This window comes from Lutra lutra, chromosome 3 (assembly GCF_902655055.1).
Source record: "Lutra lutra chromosome 3, mLutLut1.2, whole genome shotgun sequence".
NCBI lineage: Eukaryota > Metazoa > Chordata > Mammalia > Carnivora > Mustelidae > Lutra > Lutra lutra.
The window spans coordinates 187,866,681-187,880,107 of NC_062280.1; positions in this window are offsets into that span (position 1 = coordinate 187,866,681).

A 13,427-nucleotide genomic window follows, 5' to 3' on the forward strand; every position below is an offset into this window, starting at 1 on the left:
TCAAACAGAAACCACAGGGAGATATCACCTTAAAATTGTCAGAATGGCTAAAATCAAAAACACAAGAAATAAGTGTTAGTGATGATGTGGAGAAAAAAGAACCCTTGTGCACTATTGGTAGGAATGCAAATTGGTGTCACCACTGTGAAAAACAGTATGGAGGTTCCTCAAAAAATTAAAAATGGAGATACCATATGATCCAGTAATTCCACTACCAAGTGTTTACCCATAGAAAACAAAAACACAAATTTGAGAAGATACATGCCCCCATATATTTATTGCAATATTATTTACAACAGTTAAGATATGGAAACAGCCTTAATGTCTAGACATAGATGGCTAAAGATGTGGCATCTATAATGGAATATTACTCAACCATAAAAAAGAATGAGATCTTGCCATTTACAACACGAACAGAGCTAGAGTATAATGCCAAGTGAAATAAATCAGCCTGAGAAAGACAAATATATGATTTCACTCATATGTGGAACTTAAGAAACCAAACAAAGAAGAAAGACAAACAAAAAAATAGACTTTTTTAAAAAATGTTTTATTTATTTGACACAGAGATAGAGAGTATAAGCAGGCAGAGCAGCAGGCAGAAGGAGAGGGAGAAGCAGGCTCTTGGCTGAGCGGGGAGCCCAACGCAGGGCTTGATCCCAGGACCCTGGGATCATGACCTGAGCCTAGGCAGCCACATAATGGACTGAGCCACCCAGGCATCTCCCCAAAACAGACTCTTAAATAGAGAGAACAAACTAGAGGTTGCCAGAGGAAAAGTGGCGGGGGGTGTGAAATAAAGGGGATTAAGACCACACTTACCTTGATGAGTACTGGGCATGCACAGAATTATTGAATCTTTATATCATATACCTGAAACTAATGTAATATTATATGTATGTAATGTAACATTATATGTTAATTATGCTTCAGTTTTAAAAGGTGGGGGAGAAAAATAGAAACCAAAACAGAACAAGATCCAATATTCAATGGTTTTCCCATTGGAGAACTGCCCTTATGATAAAATCCAAACCCTTTACCATGGCCAACAATATCTCCAACCTCATCCAATGTCATATTCCACTGTGCTAATCCTTGTCCAATCTCTCAGACCTCCCTTCTGTTTCTCAAAAACACAGAGTCCTTTCTGCTTCCTGAATTCCTGTTCCTTTGCCTGAAATGTTCAGTCTCCTCCCTTTGGCATGGCAGCATCATTGACCAACTGGAATTTCATTGGAGAGCCGCCTTGTCCAATGTCTCCTCCTTCAGCCAGCATGGCCTTTGTCCAGTTGATTGAGAGAGGAGTATACAGGCCCAACTTTGTCCAGCAGGAGGAAACACTGAAGGGTCATCTCTCACTCCCCATGGGGTGGGCTGAGGCCTTTGTTGAGACTGTCACAACCCCCTTTCTCCCCCTCCAAATCCTGCTTCCTTCCTCTCCACATGGGTTGGAATCTCTACCTCAGAGTCTGCTTCTCAGCGCATCCAAACTTTAACAAAGAGGCAAATCTACCATGGATTAATTCCATTATTCAAGCATTTGATTTCCTTTTAAACTGATGCAAGAAATATATTTAAAGTCACAATTTGATTCTTTTTGACAAAGAAGATTGTTTGCTTATAAAAAATGCTTTGCCTGAGAGAATATTAAATTAATCATAGAAGAAAAAGGAGAATGACAAGAAAGAAGTCAAAACTGAAGTATTTTTTTATTATATATTCCAAAAACCAGCAATATATCACCTACTGTAAGGGGAAATACAGCTTTTATTTTAAAAAAAAGAAAAGAAAAGAAAAGAAACACTAGTGAAAGTCACGTTTAACTTGGTCCAAATTTTTACTCTTAGTCTTTTATTTTCCTGAGCCTTATGTCAATTCTTATTTGAAAAGAAACTGGAAAAATGATGAAATTGGTTCTCACGAAAGCCAAATATCTTTGTATAAGGTTAAAGCAAAGGCTGCGTTTGGTAAGCATAATCCTGGAGTGGGATTCAGTGACAGAACACAAGAAATATAAAACTCCAGAACGCAGCCTGCTCAACCCATCACAGCCCTTTCAAAGCTACCTGAAGTGATCTGTGTCATTCGCAGTGTTTGCAAGCTGAAGCAGGTCACCCTTGGGAATTAATTCAGTTGATATGTGCATGATTGATGATGAAATTCTCCATTAAGACAGCAAGCAGTAATTAAGGAAACGTATACACATAATCGATACCGAGATTATCCCAACTCCTCCAAGAGTCATCAATATGTTTCAGATAAAAACCACATATTTGGTGGTTTTGCCCTGGCAGGTATCCTCACAGAGATCAATTAACATATTTAGGGCCCAACTAGCTAAAAACATGGAGATGGTAACTGTTATATTGGACCCACAGGAGCTGCTGGGGCACATGGGAACTGGGTCAATCTGGAAGCCCTTTGCTGAGCCTTGTTCTGGGCTGACAGAAACCACACGTCGTTCTGTGGCATTAAAAGGCAGGGCTGCATTGTGACCTGGAGCATGGCCCTGGTAGCCAAGCTCCTGTGTGTAGCCAAGCTCCCCACTTTCTGTCTGTGTGACCAGGAGCACAACTCTTCATCCTGTTTTCCTCCCCTGTGGAGAGGGGCCAATGATAAGAGTGCCCGCCTCTGAAGGGGACCATGAGAATGAAGGGAGTTAACAGACACAAAACCCTTAGAACTGGGCCTGGAATGTGAAAGCATGAGTTGTCTTTGAAAAACAAATTAAACTTCAACAAGTTTGTCCTTTGAAAGGAGCTTCTCTCTTTGTGTATCTTTTCTGTGACTAGACAGCCTCTGCTCTGCTCCTGGAGGGCAAAGGGAACTGGGAAAGCCTGGAGGGCCTCAGTGCAGAGTTAGGCAGACCCGTGTGCCAGTCGTCAGATGCTGGCTGAGCTCCTTTTCACATCTTACAGTAAGGAACCTTCCAGACTGCCATTTCCTGGGGCACAACAGGGTCAATGCAAGGAATGAGTCTCTGGTGGAAAACAAAGAAGACAGCTGAATTGAATATTAAAAACATCTCTTTTAGGGACGCCTTAGGTAGCTGCCTCCTGGGATGGAGCTCCACCTTGGGCTCCTTGCTCAGCAGGGAGCCTCCTCCTCCCCTGCCAGCTGCTCCTCCCCTGCCCGCTGCTCCTCCCTGCTTGCACTTGCTCTCTCCCTCTCTCTCCCTTTCTTTCTCTCTCTGCCGAATAAATAAAAATCTTAAAAAAAAAACACACCAAAAAACACATCTCTTCAGGCAACGAGGAGCTTTCTAGAAAGTAAGAAATGCTTAAAGGCCGATTAAAAAAATATATATATTTTTTGTTAATGAATTATCTTTAATTATCAAAACAACTGGAAAAGCCATAATGAACAAAATATCAAACTTGTGAACAAAACCTGGCTGTTGCTGTTTGTTGGACTTGCCACCCTGTGTTACTGTGGAGCAGAAACTGTCCCTTCTAATCTGGGCACATCCCACCCCCACCCTCACCCCCACCCCAGGTCGGGTTTGTGAGGGTAGACGCTGGCCTGACATCAGATGGGGCCACATGAGGCTCTATTATAATCAGGTTTTTTAACTGTTGAATTTTCATTCACTTTTTCCCCTTGGCCCACAGTATGAGAGGATATTCTTAAAAGTATATATATTTTGCATAGGTGAGGATATCTTGGAAAGTGCACACATTTTTCCTTCTGCTTCAGGCTCCAATATGGCTCTATAGGGCCCTGCAATCTGGCTGTTTGAATGATTGAAAATAAAATCCATAGATTTAGGAGGTTATCCCTGTTCTAAGATAAAGAAACAACACCGTCATGAAAACAAGATTTTCTCTAATTACATATTTGCTATTCTATGTACTCTTCTCTTCTATAGAATTTTTTTTTTAAGTCTTGATCAATTCCCCCATGGGACTTGATTTCACCACCCATAGTTTGAAAGACACTGTTCTAGGGTAACTGCTAAGAGTAACCATGGAGACTCCAACTTCCAAATGGAAAAAAAAAGTTCAGAAAGATAAAATCAACCAATCCAAAAGAAGGTGAGAAAGGAGAAATAAAAAGAAAGAGAGAAACTGAAAAAAAAAAAGAATACATAGAAATCACAAAAGAAGATAACAGGAATAATTATAAATGTCATTAATGACAAGAAATATAAGTAGACTGAATTCTCTAATACATTACTGCCCAACTGAATTAGTCTTGTTTTTTTTTTAATGATTTTATTTATTTATTTATTTGAAAGAAAGAGAATGAGAGAGAGAGCATGAGAAGGAGGAGGGTCAGAGGGAGAAGAGGACTCCCTGTTGAGCAGGGAGCCCGATGTGGGTCTTGATCCTGGGACTCCAGGATCATGACCTGAGCCAAAGGCAGTTGCTTAATCAACTGAGGCACCCAGGGGCCCCCAGACTGGATTATTTTTAAATCTAGGTATGTGATGTTTACAATAAGCACATCAAAAACAAACACACACAGAAAGTTGGAAAATCAAAAAATGAAAGAGAAGTTAGGAAAAACTAATCAAAAGTAAGCTGGTATAACTGCATTTATATCAGATAAATAAATTTTAAAGGCAAAAGCAATGTTAGCCATTTTAAAAGGGCACTTTCTGATGATCAAATGGCCAATTCACCAGGGAAATCAGTTCTATACTGTTATGCACATAATAACATACATGCAAAATATATAAGCAATAATTGATAGAACGATGAGTGATCCTCATAGTAGGAAATTTATTTGCTTAGTAATGAACTGGTCAAGTAAGATCAAGTACATGAGGAAATATTTTAAATATTTTTTTTTAATTTAAATTTTTATTTTTTTTCAGCATAACAATATTCATTTTTTTTTGCACCACACCCAGTGCTCCATGCAATCCGTGCCCTCTACAATACCCACCATCTGGTGCCCCCAACCTCCCACCCCCCGCCCCTTCAAAATTCTCAGATTGTTTTTCAGAGTCCATAGTCTCTCATGGTTCACCTCCCCTTCGAATTTCCCTCAACTCCCTTCTCCTCTCCATCTCCCCTTGTCCTCCATGCTATTTGTTATGCTCCACAAATAAGTGAAACCATATGATAATTGACTCTCTCTGCTTGACTTATTTCACTCAGCATAATCTCTTCCAGTCCTGTCCATGTTGCTACAAAACTTGGGTATTCATCCTTTCTTTTTTTCTTTCTTTCTTTCTTTTTTTTTTTTTTACAGCTTTATAAACATATATTTTTATCCCCAGGGGTACAGGTCTGCGAATCGCCAGGTTTACACACTTCACAACATTCACCATAGCACATACCCTCCCCAATATCCATAACCCCACCCCCTCTCCCAACCCCCTCCCCCCATCAACCCTCAGTTTGTTTTGTGAGATTAAGAGTCACTTATGGTTTGTCTCCCTCCCAATCCCATCTTGTTTCATTTACTCTTCTCCTACCCCCTCAAGCCCCCATGTTGCATCTCCTCGCCCTCATATCAGGGAGATCATATGATAGTTGTCTTTCTCCGATTGACTTATTTCGCTAAGCATGATACCCTCTAGTTCCATCCACGTCGTCGCAAATGGCAAGATTTCATTTCTTTTGATGGCTGCATAGTATTCCATTGTGTATATATACCACATCTTCTTTATCCATTCGTCTGTAGATGGACGTCTAGGTTCTTTCCATAGTTTGGCTATTGTAGACATTGCTGCTATAAACATTCGGGTGCACGTGCCCCTTCGGATCACTACGTTTGTATCTTTAGGGTAAATACCCAGTAGTGCAATTGCTGGGTCATAGGGTAGTTCTATTTTCAACCTTTTGAGGAACCTCCATGCTGTTTTCCAGAGTGGTTGCACCAGCTTGCATTTCCACCAACAGTGTAGGAGGGTTCCCCTTTTTCCGCATCCTCGCCAGCATCTGTCATTTCCTGACTTGTTAATTTTAGCCATTCTGACTGGTGTGAGGTGATATCTCATGGTGGTTTTGATTTGTATTTCCCTGATGCCTAGTGATATGGAGCACTTTTTCATGTGTCTGTTGGCCATCTGGATGTCTTCTTTGCAGAAATGTCTGTTCATGTCCTCTGCCCATTTCTTGATTGGATTATTTGTTCTTTGGGTGTTGAGTTTGCTAAGTTCTTTATAGATTTTGGACACTAGCCCTTTATCTGATATGTCATTTGCAAATATCTTCTCCCATTCTGTCAGTTGTCTTTTGGTTTTGTTAATTGTTTCCTTTGCTGTGCAAAAGCTTTTGAGCTTGATAAAATCCCAAAAGTTCATTTTTGCCCTTGCTTCCCTTGCCTTTGGTGATGTTCCCAGGAAGATGTTGCTGCGGCTGAGGTCGAAGAGGTTGCTGCCTGTGTTCTCCTCGAGGATTTTGATGGATTCCTTTCTCACATTGAGATCCTTCATCCATTTTGAGTCTATTTTCGTGTGTGGTGTAAGGAAATGATCCAATTTCATTTTTCTGCATGTGGCTGTCCAATTGTCCCAACACCATTTATTGAAGAGGCTGTCTTTTTTCCATTGGACATTCTTTCCTGCTTTGTCGAAGATGAGTTGACCATAGAGTTGAGGGTCCATTTCTGGGCTCTCTATTCTGTTCCATTGCTAATGGACATCAGAAGAAAGCAGGAGTGGCAATCCTTATATCAGATCAATTAGATTTTAAGCCAAAGACTATAATAAGAGATGAGGAAGGACACTATATCATACTCAAAGGAACTGTCCAACAAGAAGATCTAACAATTTTAAATATCTATGCCCCTAACGTGGGAGCAGCCAACTATATAAACCAATTAATAACAAAATCAAAGAAACACATCGACAAGAATACAATAATAGTAGGGGATTTTAACACTCCCCTCACTGAAATGGACAGATCATCCAAGCAAAAGATCAACAAGGAAATCAAGGCCTTAAATGACACACTGGACCAGATGGACATCACAGATATATTCAGAACATTTCATCCCAAAGCAACAGAATACACTTTCTTCTCTAGTGCACATGGAACATTCTCCAGAATAGATCACATTCTTGGTCCTAAATCAAGTCTCAACCGGTATCAAAAGATTGGGATCATTCCCTGCATATTTTCAGACCACAATGCTCTAAAGCTAGAACTCAATAACAAGAGGAAATTTGGAAAGAACCCAAATACATGGAGACTAAACAGCATCCTTCTAAAGAATGAATGGGTCAACCAGGAAATTAAAGAAGAATTGAAAAAATTTATGGAAACAAATGATAATGAAAACACAACGGTTCAGAATCTGTGGGACACAACAAAGGCAGTCCTGAGAGGAAAATATATAGCGGTACAAGCCTTTCTCAAGAAACAAGAAAGGTCTCAGGTACACAACCTAACCCTACACCTAAAGGAGCTGGAGAAAGAACAAGAAAGAAACCCTAAACCCAGCAGGAGAATATTTTAAATATTTAAAGAACCCTATCAACATGCTTGTTCTAATGAACACAAAACTCAAACATAAAGTAGTATGTGTGATTTTCTTGCACCTAAGGGACATTTACAGGAACTGACTCTGTGCCAGGCTATTAATAAATCATAGCTATCACTTATCCAATCACATTTTTTTCTGATAAAAAATACAACTATTAGAGATTAATGATAAAATAACTAAAAATTCCAGTTTTTTAGTAATTTAAAAACAGTTTTCTGAATGAAAGAGTAATGGAAATTAGAAAACACTGAATGGAACAATAATGAGATGTATGTACCCTTTAAAGATGCAAATAAAATGCAAATAAATGCAAATAAAATGATGAAGGAAAATGTATAGCCTCAGATAGTTACATTAGGAAAGAAAGGCCCCTCGGGGCACCTGGGTGGCTCAGTGGGTTAAGCCTCTGCCTTCGGCTCAGGTCATGATCCCGGGGTCCTGGGATCGAGCCCCGCATCGGGCTCTCTGCTCAGTGGGGAGCCTGCTTCCCTTCCTCTCTCTCTGCCTGCCTCTCTGCCTGCTTGTGGTCTCTCTCTGTCAAATAAATAAATAAAAACCTTAAAAAAAAAAAAAGGAAAGAAAGGCCCCAAATTAATAAATCAACATCCAAATTAAAAAAACAAAACCGGGGCACCTGGGTGGCTCAGTGGGTTAAAGCCTCTGCCTTCAGCTCAGGTCGTGGTCCCAGGGTCCTGGAATCGAGCCCCACATCGGGCTCTCTGCTCAGGGGGAGCCTGCTTCCTCCTCTCTCTGTCTCTGCCTGCCTCTCTGCATACTTGTCTGTCAAATAAGTAAATAAAATCTTAGAAAAAAAAAAAAGCAGCATAAGTCTCAAGAAAGTATAAAGAAGAGAATAATAAATGTAAGAGAAATTTTCCCTAAAACAGAAGATAAAGGTATAAGGTAGAGAATCAAGAAATCAAGTATGTGGTTACCAGAAAAGCATAATTCAACAGACAAACCTTTGAAAAGGGAAGTCATGCAAACAGAGGGAGAGGCCATCAATAAAGAATATACTGATGGACATTTTTTTTACAGTGACATAACTGAAGACACAACTCAGATTAAAAGGATAGGAAAAAGATCATATGCACAATTTATGCCAATACCATCCCTGGAAAACACAAGTTACCAAAACTCCTCCAAAAAGAAATAGAAAATAAAAGTAGATTCTACACTCTACCAATCAATCAAATTTAATCTGTGGTTAAAAATTAGTCACTCTGGATGAATGGATAAGGAAGATGTGGTCCACAAACTATGGAGTATTATGCCACCATCAGAAAGGATGAATACCCAACTTTTGTAGCAACATGGACGGGACTGGAAGAGATGATGCTGAGTGAAATAAGTCAAGTAGAGAGAGTCAATTATCATATGGTTTCACTTATTTGTGGAGCATAACAAATAGCATGGAGGACAAGGGGAGTTAGAGAGGAGAAGGGAGTTGAGGGAAATTGGAAGGGGAGGTGAACCATGAGAGACTATGGACTCTGAAAAACAATCTGAGAATTTTGAAGGGGCGGAGGGTGGGAAGTTGGGGGAACCAGGTGGTGGGTATTGGAGAGGTCACAGATTGCATGGAGCACGGGGTGCGGTGCAAAAACAATGAATACTGTTATGCTGAAAATAAATTTAAAAAATTTAAAAAAAAATTAGTCACTCTTACATACACACACACACACATGCAAGCACACACATTATCAGGTGTGGTCAACTTTAAGGGTCATTTTTACCAAACATTCAATAATAAGAAAATCCAATTTTATACAAGATTTTTTAAATGATAGGAAAAGAGATGCATGCCCCCAACTCATGTTAATAAGTTTATATTAAAGTTAATAATATAATAAGTAATTATATATATAATATATGATATATATATAATTTATATATATAATAAGTAATAAGTAATAATAAGTTAATAATATCCTTATTATATTAGTAAGGATAAAATCAGGAAAGGACAGTACCATAAATGAGAAACAAAACAATATCTTTAAGATATCACCTCTTCTCATATTAATCTATAGCTTTAATGCAATCAAATCAAAATACTAACAAAGTTATTTATGGTACCTGACAAACTAATTCTAAAATGGATTTGGAAATGCAAAACAACAACAACAAGCAAACAAATAAATAAACAAAGAATGCCAAAACCAGCATGGGAGAATATGGTAAAGGATTTCCCCAGCCCACATCAGAACTCATTATCAAGCTATAGTGATTAAGACAATGTGGAACCGATGGAGTATTAGACAGGCAGACTAAAGGAACAAAATAGAAAGGCCAAAAACAGTCCATCCTTATCAGAAAGATTCACTCATGACAGAGGGACAGAGGGACAGAGAGACTTGGAAGATCAGTAGGAGAGGGAAACCACATGATAAATGGTATTTGGACATTTGGTTACCTGATGATTAAAAAAAGGTTTTTTAATTGGATCCCTACCCAGCACCATACATGAAAATCATCAGGGCCGATTAGATGAGAGGATTAAATGTGAAGGGCAAAACCATACATTTTTGAAAAGATAATATGTAAGGATATCTTTACTATCTTGGGGGTAGGGTAAGATATATTACATGTTTTTTTTTAAAAGAAAAGCTCAAAATCATAAAGGAAAAAGATTGATTAATTTAACTCCTTTAAGATTAAGAACTTTTATTTATCAAGATGATCTAAAGGAAGACAAGAAGATCCAAACTATGAGAATGTATTTGATAAATATATAAGAGATGAAAGATTAGTATCTGGCATATGTAAAAGGCTCTTACAAATCAATAAGAAAAAAAGACAAAATAACCCAATATTAAAAATGGGTAAAAGACATGATTAGACATTTCATAGAAGAGGAAACATATATGGCCCAAAAACATGTGAGAAAAGTTCCATTGCATCAATAATCAAGGAAATGTGATTTAAAACCACAATGTGATACCATTTCATACGTATTAGAGCAGCAAACACTTTAAATGTGGAATAAGTCATACTTTCATGCAGTGTTACAGTGTTACAGTGTTGTTGAGAGTTTAAACTATTTAGCATTATTACCCAGTAACATGTTGCATATGTAAAGAGCTGGGGTAAAGTCTAAGCCCCAACTTACCTGAGATAACGTCAACCAGCCATGACAACAGGAGGTGTGGTAGAATCTACTTATATCAGTAACTCACACCAGTGCCTTGATTTAATGTCTTCCAATATGGCAAGAGTTGTAGCATGGTGGCTGAGTGACTTGGAAATCATATTGCCCAGGTTTAACTTGACTCTGGCTGCTTATTAGCTGTGGGCCTTCGCAAGACCTTAGCCTCTCTGTTTTCAGTTTTATCATCTCTGAATGGGGACCATAAGACTGAACATTTAGTAAATGTTATTATGATTATGAATTCATTTAAAATTTCACCGGAAATGAGGATAAAAATATAAGGGGGTTGGTTGGGGTGGCCTGGATTGGGACAGCACCCATTAAGAACATTTAGAGTTTCCGTATCTTCTGGGCTCACTGCCTCCCCAAGACTACTCTGAAGTTGCTGTCTCCAGTGAAGGCCAAGTTTGGTATCTCTTTATTTCCTAGCTAGAATATAGCATGTTCCTAAGAATTCAATGCAAGTCAGAAAAAGCCCCCACAGAATCCATGTGCAGCTTCCAAGCATAAATGAAGACTATGAAACCTCTGCTATTTTAAAAGCTAATTACTAGTAAAATACTTTCAGATTCACATTTCCTGTGAAATCAAATTTTGCCTTTGAAATAAAAGTCTCTGGCAGAGCTATTCAGCAACACCTTTGTTCCAAGCAGGGGTTCTCGTTCAGTACAGAACACATTGTACCCTACCCAGAGGGTGATTGATTTAGTTTCAAAGAGGAGACAGTTAAAGCATATAATTTTTAACACACACTTATAAATATCTACCCCATATCTACTGAAGAGATATGGATGCTGTTGGTGAGTTCTTTCATTTTTGCAAGTTTTATGGTGAATACATGACATAAGCTATGTAAATATACCCAGTTTAGTGCATGGAATTGAAAACAAGAAATAAAAAAATTCAACCACAATCTACCTTTGGATGACAGGTTTTCAGACCTTCATATCATCAAATTTCAGCTTCTTTGGGAGAATATGTTTTATAAATATCATCAATGATCCCAAATGTTTAATTTTTTCCAATATGTTTAATTTTGATCTTCTTTCTATAAGTATCCTTTTGGTTCTTCTCAAAAAGCTAGGTTAGTTAGAGAAGAAGAAAGACTGTAAAGGAAAAAATCGTGTGGAGCTTTGTTTCCTAATAAATTCAATATCATTCCTGTGTACATCATGATTCACACCTTGTACCTGATACCTCCAAATAAAAAGGTACTAACAAAGTTGAACAGGTTGGCTTTGAACTCATCATTTTGCTGTTTCATACATCAGTTTATTTACACAATTGTGCAAACTTTCAAATTCTTCCAGATCATCTTATGTCAAGAAAGAGAACACGTTCTCTTCTCTTCTTCCCTTCCCAGTAAAAAAGAAAAAAGAGGCTGGGGGCACAGGGAGAAAGAATAGTGCTCACTAGCCCTCTCCATTCCCTCTTCTATGATTTACACTTTTCATTTTAGAAAAGCAATATGCATGACCTGAGACTTTAAAATGTATACAGAATGAAACAACACATGTCCATGTGTCTACCTCCCAACCTAATAAATAACAGGGAGACCCCTGTGAACAATTCTAGGTCATGCGACTTGCCCTCCTGTATTTGAACCACACCATTCCTCCCCATGCTTCTCTTCACAATTTTATCATGTATGAATCCTCAGACCACAGGAAATATTGTTCTGAATTTTAACTTTATATAAATTATGTCATACGATATCTGTTCTCTTGCAACTTAGTTTACTCACTCAGCATTATGAGTGAGAATTATCCATGCACATAAGCTTATGGCCATCCTTTTTCACTGCTGTATAACATTCCACTGTGCAAAGATACTGTAACTTATGTCCCGATTAGTAAATATTGTAAATATCCATTTACTATGTTGAATGGACATTAGTTTTTTCCAGTTTTCTATGCCAAATCCTCTTCAACCTTTGCTATTGTCTGTTAATCTGTTTTGCCAGTCTGCTATCCCACTGTGACTTAATTTGCATTTCTCCAATTACTAGTACTAGTATTAAGCCTCTTTCTTTTAAGTTCCTGGCCATCTGAGTTTTCTGAAAACTATTTTGCATACCAATTCTTTTTTTTTTTTTTTGAGGGGGGAGATTTCTCCTTTTAATTTTTTTTTAAAGATTTTATTTATTTGACAGAGATCACAAGTAGGCAGAGAGGCAGGCAGAGAGAGAGGAAGGGAAGCAGGCTCCTCGCTGAGCAGAGAGCCTGACGCGGGGCTCGATCCCAGGACCCTGAGATCATGACCTGAGCCAAAGGCAGAGGCTTTAACCCACTGAGCCACCCAGGTGCCCCTCCTTTTAATTTTTAACACAGTCAAATTTATCAAGCCTTTTCTTTACAGTTTAATAAATTCTTTCTCACTCTGAGGTAGTAACGATGTCTTCCTAAATTTTCATCTGTAATAATTTTGCGTTGCAAATTATTCCACTGAACATTGATTTTTGTATACAGAGTAAAGCAGGGATCCAATTTCATTTTGTTTTTCCCTGGAGAGTAACGGAGTGCTACACACCGTTTACTGACTCATGTGTCTTTTCCCCACTGCTCTGCAGTGTCCACTCAGACATCAATTTTCTATATGTACTGGTTTTCTGATTCTTCCTTCTGGGTTCAGTTTCTTTTTATTTGATGGGAATCCCTTAGCAATTCCCTCTAGAAGAACCAGTGAGGAATAATCTTCCTTAGAAATATATGAAACTATTTGCTTTTTCTTGCATGGATGCACAGCTTAAGTGTGCACAGCTTAATTGTCCTTTAGCTTTCTGAAACTATCTCATTGTCTTCTGTTTCTATGCACTGAGAGATCACATGTGAGAAGT